Source organism: Trichechus manatus, unplaced genomic scaffold, assembly GCF_000243295.1.
Source record: "Trichechus manatus latirostris isolate Lorelei unplaced genomic scaffold, TriManLat1.0 scaffold00120, whole genome shotgun sequence".
Lineage (NCBI taxonomy): Eukaryota > Metazoa > Chordata > Mammalia > Sirenia > Trichechidae > Trichechus > Trichechus manatus.
This window is the reverse complement of record NW_004444056.1, coordinates 7,570,747-7,578,880: the sequence shown is the minus strand read 5'-3', so window position 1 is coordinate 7,578,880 and position 8,134 is coordinate 7,570,747. Positions and strand designations below refer to the sequence as shown.

The window sequence follows — 8,134 nt, the reverse complement described above, 5'->3', positions numbered from 1 at the left end:
AAACCACCAAGAAACAAGAGCTGGAGCATAGCGGGTCCTTTAGACCCAGGGTCCCTGCACTGAGAAGCTCCTCGACTGGAGAAGATTGATGACAAGGACCTTCCCCCAGAGCCAAAAGAGAGAGAAGACCTTCCCCTGGAGCTGGCACCCTGAATTTGGACTTCTAGCCTCCTAGACTGTGAGAGAATAAATTTATCTTTGTTAAAGCCATCCAGTTGTGGTATTCTGTTATAGCAGCACTAGATGACTAAGACAGGAGGGCAGGTGTGTTTTGCTGCTTGTTCATCTGTGAGCATGATAGTTCTTACCACCTTGTCCAGGTGGGCAGGACAAAAACAGGGCAAGCCTGCTTCTCTGTACACTGGTTTGGCAAGGTGGTAGAGGACGCACTGGACAGGTACGGTCTCTCTCCTGATATTGGTCCAGGAGTGCGGGGGCTTTCCTAGCCCCTCACCAGATTGGTGGGGGTGCTGGATGGGAGTGGTGTGGGCTTGCTTCCCACCGTTCAGTAGCTGGTTAAGTGGCAGGAAGGATGGGTAGTGTGGGCCTCATGTGGCAGCTGGCCTGAGCATCAGTGGTGCTCTGGCTGTGGCAGCTCATCAGGGGCCATTGGGAAGGGGGAGGGGGTGACATACGGGGCTAAGTGGGGGAGAGAGAAAAGAAAGGAGAGAAAAAGATTTTAAAAAGTAGCTGGCAGGGGGGACTGGGTGGACCTAGGGGCTGGCAGGAAAGGGGGAGAAGTGGCACAGGAGGCTAGGTAGGAGGTAGAAAGAAAAGAAAGTAAAAGAAAAAAATAAAATAAGTGGCAGTGTGGTGGGGGTGGGGCTGACTTGGGGCAGCAGCGGGCCAGAGGCTCCTCTGCAGCAGCAGCTCTGTGGGGTCTAGAAGCTGGGGGAGGGAAGTGCCATACGGAGCTAGGTCTGAGGGAGAAGGAAAAAGGAAAAAAAAAAACTAGCAGCGCAGTGGGAGTCAGCACGTGGGGGCAGGACAGACTCAAGGGCTGGTTGGAAGGGAATGATGTGATGTGCAGAGCTAAGTGGGAGGGAAAAAGAAAAGAAATAAGAAACAAAAGAAAAAGAATGGTGGCATGGTGGGAGCCAGCGGGTGAGGGCATGGCAGTCCTGAGGAGGCCATGTGCTGGTGGCTCTCTAGCCAAGGCAGCAAGGCATGGCCCAGTTGGACGGGGTGGAGGCGGCATATGGGGCTAGGTGGGAGGGAGAAAGTAAAGGAAGAAAGGGAAAGAGAGAGAAATAAATGGTGCTGAGGGAGCTGGCTGGTGGGGGTGTGGTGGACCTGGTTCAGCCATGAGCTGGCGTCTCTCCAGCTGAATGACTGTGGTCTGTTGGACAGTGGCAGAGGCAGTGTACAGGGCAGAAGGGTGAGGGGTTGGAAAGTGTTTCTCCGGTCACTGGGTGCTCTGTCTCCTTTTGGGAGCTCCGTGAAGCTGCCTTCCCATACTCCCTGTCTGGGGTCATTGTGCCTCAAGATGGCGACGCTGTGCCACATTAGTTGACAGGGGACCTCCACTCCATAACTCTCTTCGTTCTCTGTTCTCTGTCACTTTCTTCTTCCATTCGGTTTTTGATCTAGTTCTTTATCCCTTCATTTGATGCTTAGGGTTCCAAGATTGATGTCTGTGTCTGTTTTACGTAGTTTTTCAGGTCTTTGCTACAAAGGGACGGCAAGGTGCTTCTGTCTGTAGTGCCATGTTCCAAACTTTTATTTGAGCCTTTAGTCAGGTATTTTTCTTTGGCTGACTCTTAGAACATTATATTAGAAAACAAAAAAAAAAAAGCAAAAACTAAACCCATTGCTGTTGAGTCGATTCCGACTCATAGCGACCCTAGAGAAAATAAGAAGTCTTGAAGTCTTAAATCACTGAACTCAGATTCCACTTTAAGGAAGTAGAAAAAAAAGATAAAATAAAAGTCGAAGTAAGTAGAGGAAAGGGAATAATAAAGATTGGAATATAAATCGATAAACCAAAAAAAAAAAAAAAAATAGAGAAAGTCAATCAAACCAAAAGATAGTTCTTGGAGAAGATCAGTAAAATTGACAAAATTGTAGACAGACTTGTCAAGAAATAAAGAGAAATGACAGAAATTACCAACATCTGATATAACAGAGGTGACATCACTACATATTTTGCAGATATTAAAAGGATAATAAGGAGATATGTTGAAGAAATTTATAATAATCAATTGGGAAACTTCGGTGAAATGGACAAATTCCTTGAAAGACATGATCTTCTAATGCTTACTTAAGAAAAAATACATAACCTGAAAAAGCCTATAGCTGTTTTAAAAATTGAATTTGCAGTTTAAGCCTTTTTTTTTTCCAAAAATAAAATACAAGCCCATATGGCTTACTGGTAAATTCTTCTAAACTTTTATGGTAAAAATCATGTACAAAATTGTCTCAACCCATTCTATGGAGTCAGACTTACCCTGATACCAAAACCAGGCAAAGACATTACAAGAAAAAGAAAATTACAGACCAGTATTCATAATGAACATACATTCAAAAATTCCAAACAAAATTGTAGTGAACTGATTCCAAAAATATACAACAGTTTACTACATTACAACCAAGAAAAGTTTATTCCAGTAAAACAAGATTGGTTTAAAATTTTAAAAATCAATCAATATAATTTACCATGTTAACAAATTTAAAAACTATAGGATCTTCTCAAGACATACAAAAAATTAATAAAATAATAATATTTGTCCTTTTGTGATTGACACATTCCACTCAGCATATTGTCTTCAAGCTCCATCCATGTTGCAGCATGTATCAATACTTCATTTCTCTTTCTGGCTGAGTAGTATTCCACTGTATGTATGTACCTACCGCATTTAGTTTGTCCATTCATCTGCTGATGAGCATTTAGGTTGTTTCCACCTTTTGGTTATTGTGAATAATGCTGCAGTGAATACTGGTGTACATGTGACTGATCACTTCCCTGCTTTCAAGTCCCTTGGGTATATTCCTAGCAGTGGGATTCCTGGGTCATATGGTAATTGTGTTCTTTGTAGGATCCTAATTATATAAAAAGATAAGAACAGGCAAATGTATAGACATGAATGTTAGTGGTTACCAGGGGTGAGAGGGAGGGGGAATGAGGGGTTACTGCTTATGGAGCACTGAGTTCTGGTTAATGGCGATGGAAAAATCACATTGATTAAGGGTAAAGGCTGCACAGATAATTAATGTAATTTATACCAATAAGTTGTACACCTGTAACAAGTTGAATTAGCAAATGCTGTGTGATGGATATATTTACTACAACAACAACAACAAAGAGCAGCTGTTGAGGCTGCTTATGTACAGCCAGACACCTCATGGGATTTAGTTTTTTGATTTAGAGGTTTAGGGTCATGGTTTCGTGGGACATCCCAGTTAATTGGCCTTGTTGTAACATGGTGTTTAGTGCTTCTGTTTTACCTCCTAGTTTGTCGTGTACTTTCTGGGGTCTTAAAAGCTTGCAAGCAGGCATTCAAGGTACAAGTGGTCTGTAATTGCCTGGAGCAAGAGAGGAAGAAGGAGAGTCAGGAATAGGAGGATAAAATGGAAGGTGTGGCTAGTTGCCTCCATGAGCAATGGGCCTCCTTTGCTGTAAGACCAGATCTGGATGGTGCCTGGGTACTACTACTTAATGTTTTGATGAAAGTTTCTATAGAAGAATCCTGATCAAGAGAGGGAAAATATAGGACATGATTTCAAATTCTCATGGACTACAGAATTTATGGAGCCATTGAGGCTGGATGGACCCCTGAAACTATTGCCCTGAGATAATCTTTAAACCTTAAACCAACAATATCCCCTGAAGTCTTCTTTAAACCAAACAATAATTTAGCTTAACTAATAGAGAATGTCAGCCTCGAACATTGTGCTCTTTTAAGATCTATCTGTACCGGATCAAATTGACAGCAACAACTCGAAAGAATAGATAGGAAGCTTAGGGGGCAGTGAGTTTATATTAATGGAGGAAGAAGGATTTGGAAAAGGAGGATGAGAATGGTTGCACAACTTGAAGAACTCAATATCACTCAATTTTAGCTGTAGAAATAATTGATGTATTTTCTACTGTTTATGTTCTCAACAACAACAAACAAAAAAATTAACAAAAGCCAACATCCATTCCTAATAAAAACATTAAAAAAACTAGGACTGGAAGGGAACTTCTTTAACCAATAAGTAAAACCTGCTGTTGTCAAGTTGATTCCGACTCATGACTTCATGTATTACAGAGTGGAGCTGCTTCGTAGGGTTTCTTGGTTGTAATATTTATAGAAGAATATACAGCATACACACACACATATATGCATTCATATGTACACACACACATATAAAGAGAGAGAGACCCCTTGGGTAACGAAAATAGTTAAGTGCTTGTCTACTAACTGAGTGGTTTGAACTCACCCAGAGGCACCTCAGAAGAAAGGCCTGGTGATCTGCTTTCAAAAGGACAGAGCCATGAAAACCATATGGAGTTCCAGTGTTCTGGGAAGATGGTGGCATAAGAAGTTTAGGGTTCCGAACCCTCCCACAAATACACGAAGAAACACAATTGCCCTCTTCCAGATCCAGCAGTGAGTCGGAATCGACTCTACGCCAACAAGTAGATCCAGCAAAAATTTGCAAGGGCAAACAGATGATGGCAGCGCAGACTCGCAGACAGAAAGAGCCAAGGAAGAAAACACAGAAAGGTAGGAAAAATCTCCTGTTCTGCACCTCCTCCCTCCCAGGGGCGCATGGAGGCCACTTAGATCTAGAGGGGCTAGCTGACTGATGGGACAAAACTCGAGCCCCCAGTGATCGCACAGGCTGTTTTGGGAGCAGAGAAGCCCAGCAGGGCTTAACTGGGCATATCTTTCTGCTGCACCACGTGGAGTCTGCTGAACACCTCACCCTGCTCCAGGCTTTGCACACTGGTGGAGGCAGCAGCAAACTGCTGGTAACTTCCCTGAGGACGGGAGGGAAACTTTCTCATGGTGGAGGAAGGGAGCACCCATCTGCTGTGGGACGGGTGGCAGGCACCGGACAGGCACTGGCGGGGCGCTCTGGAGTGCCACTCCTCCCTTTCAAGGCTTCAGAGGCCAGACTCCATTCGCAGTAAAGGGAATACCCACAACAGGTGATAAAGTACAATACACATCGTAATTGCTACTATAGAACAGAGTAGAACTGGGTTTCCAAAGCTGTAACTCTTTAGGGAAGACAACTGCTACATCTTTTTCCCACTAGTGGGTTAAAACCAGCGGCTGGTGGGTTCAAACCGCTGACCTTTGGGTTAGCAGCGGAGCTCTCAACCACTGTGCCACCAGCGGTCTTATAAAGTACAATAAAGCAGGAAAAAGAGAAAACGAAGGAAGGGGTGCAGTGCCATCTGGTGGGCAGGTTGCATAGCGCAAGCTCCCAGGTTTGGTATAGAGCAGCCCAAAGTAAAAACAAAACAAAAGTAACCTGGTCCAGAATCAAGAGGAGTAGGGGGAGGAGTAATAAATAAAGCCTGCAGACGCTGCCCACCTAAAGATCTCCAAGTAAACAGTGCTGACCTTACAGTTATTGGAGAGAGCCAAGATAGTCAGCTAGCCAACATCAAGCAAAAAACTAATGCCCTGTAGTCAACAAAAAGATTCCAGAAATAAGCAAATGGAAATGATGGCTTACACAAACGAAAAATAGATAAGGAAAGATATTGTATCTATGGAAGCACGATTAATGAATACAATGGAAGAATTCAATGCAATACTATTAAGCAAGCTTACAGAATTAAAAAACACAAAGAACTAAAGCAAATTAGGAACACAATGAACAAAATGAGAATATAAACAGACAAACTATAAAAAGAAAACAAACAGAAATAATGAAATTGAAAGAGATAATAACTGAAATGAAAAACTCAATGGAAGGTTTGAATAACAGTTGGACAGAGGACTGAGTCAAGGAACTGGAAGATAAGGTAACTGAAATATCAGAAAATAACAAATGTTGACAAGGATGCGGGGAAACTGGAAACGTTATTGCTGGTGGGATTGTAGAATGGTACACCCATTATAGAAACCAGTGTGGAGGTTCCTCAAAAAGTAAAAATAGAACTGCCATATGACCCAGCTATCCCACTCCTAGCCATATACCCAAGGGAATTGCGGGCAGTGACACTAACAGACACATTTACACCAGTGTTCACTGCAGCACTACTCACAATAGCCAACAGGTGGAAACAACTGAAACATCCATCAACGGATGAATGGATAAACAAAGTGTGGTACATATGTACAATGGAACACTACAAAACCAGAACATAAAATGAAGTCTGGATACATGCTACAACATTGACGAACCTTGAAGACATTATGCTGAGTGAAATAAGTCAATCACAAAAAGACATACTGTATGATTTCCAGTTTTTCTAGATTACTACTTTATACATTCCATGTTCCAATTATTATCATTTTGAATCGTGCCACATCAGCCAATGAAAGTCCCGAAAGCTTGATGCCATCCACGTCATTAAAGTTGACTCTACTTTGAGGAGGCAGCTCTCCCCAGTTGTATTTTGAGTGCCTTCCAACTGGAGGGGCTCATCTTCTGGCACGATATCAGACAGTGCTGCTGTTCATAAGGTTTTCACTGGCTAATTCTTTTCAGAAGTAGACCGCCAGATCCTTCTTCCTAGTCTGTCTTAGTCTGGAAGCTCAGCTGAAAGCTGTCTGCCACGGGTGACCCTGCTGGTATTTGAATACTGGTGGCATAGCTTCCAGCATTACAGCAGCATGCAAGCCCCCAAGTATGACAAACTGACATATATATAGTGTATATATTTGTTGTTAGTTGCTATCAAGTTGACTCTGACTCATGGCAACCTTATATAGAATACAACAAAAAGTTGCTCACTCCTGGGCCACCTTCGTGATCATTGATATGTTTGAGTTTATTGTTGTCAATCCATTTCATTGAGGGTTTCCCTCATTTTCATGACCCTCTCCTTTTTTGGGTTGGGGGTGAGGGTCTTGCTGCTTTCCTGTTGCTTCTTTATTTTTTATTCTCATTTTTTATTGTACTTTAGATGAAGTTTTACAGAACAAATAGTTTCTCATTAAACAGTACACCTATTGCTTTATGACAATGGTTAACAACCTCACGACATGTCAACTGTCCCTTCTCAACCTTGGGTTCCCTATTACCAGCTTTCCTGTCCCCTCCTGCCTTCTAGTCCTCGTGCCTGGACTGTTGTGCCCCATTAGTCTCGTTTTGTTTTATGGGGCCGTCTAATCTTTGACTGCATGGTGCACCTCGGGAGTGACTATATTACTGAGCTAAAAGGGTGTCCAGGGGCCATACTCTCGGGGTTTCTCCAGTCTCTGTCACGCCAGTAATCTGGTCTTCTTTTGTGAGATAGAATTTTGTTCTACATTTTTTCCAGCTCTGTCCAGGACCCTCTGTTGTGATCCCGGTCAGAGCAGTGAGTGGTGGTAGCCGGGCACCATCTAGTTGTACTGGACTCAGTCTGGTGGAGGCTGTGGTAGTTGTGGTCTATTAGTCCTTTGGACTAATCTTTTCCTTGTATCTTGTTTTCTTCATTCTCCCTTGCTCCTGAGGGGTGAGACCAGTAGAGTACCTTAGATGGCTGCTCACAGGCTTTTAAGACCCCAGACGCTACTCACCAAGGTAGAATGTAGAGCATTTTCTTTATAAACTGTGTTATGCCAGTTGAGCTAGATGTTCCCCGATACCATGGTCCCCACAGCCCTCAGCCCAGCAATTCAGTCCCTCAGGGAGTTTGGATGTGTCTATGGAGCTTCCATGACCTTTGCTTGTACGAGTTGTGCTGGCTTCCCCAGTATTGTGTACTGACTTACCCTTCACCAAAGTTACCACTTATCTATTGTCTATTTGGTATTCCCCCCACCCCTTCCATCCCTCGTATCCAACAAAGATAGTTTCTTTTTGTGTGTAAACTTTTTCATGAGTTTTTACAGTAGAGGTCTCATACAATATTTCTCCTTTTGTGATTGACTTATTTCACTCAGTATAATGTCCTCCAGTTTCATCCATGTTATGAGAAGATGCTTCACAGATTCATTATTGTTCTTTATCATTGCATAATACTCCACTGTGTGCAGGTACC

The 8,134-nt window shown here is 42.9% G+C and overlaps 1 long non-coding RNA gene across 1 annotated transcript in view; it reads right to left on the bottom strand.

Annotated features, from left to right (window-relative positions):
• Positions 1-2,826: 2,826 nt before the first annotated feature.
• The window catches only part of LOC111822025 (uncharacterized), a 25,135-nt gene continuing 19,827 nt past the window's right edge, over positions 2,827-8,134 (bottom strand). The window contains exon 3 of the long non-coding RNA XR_002825312.1: positions 2,827-3,039. This is a non-coding gene — a long non-coding RNA (uncharacterized LOC111822025). The remainder of the gene's footprint in view (positions 3,040-8,134) is intronic.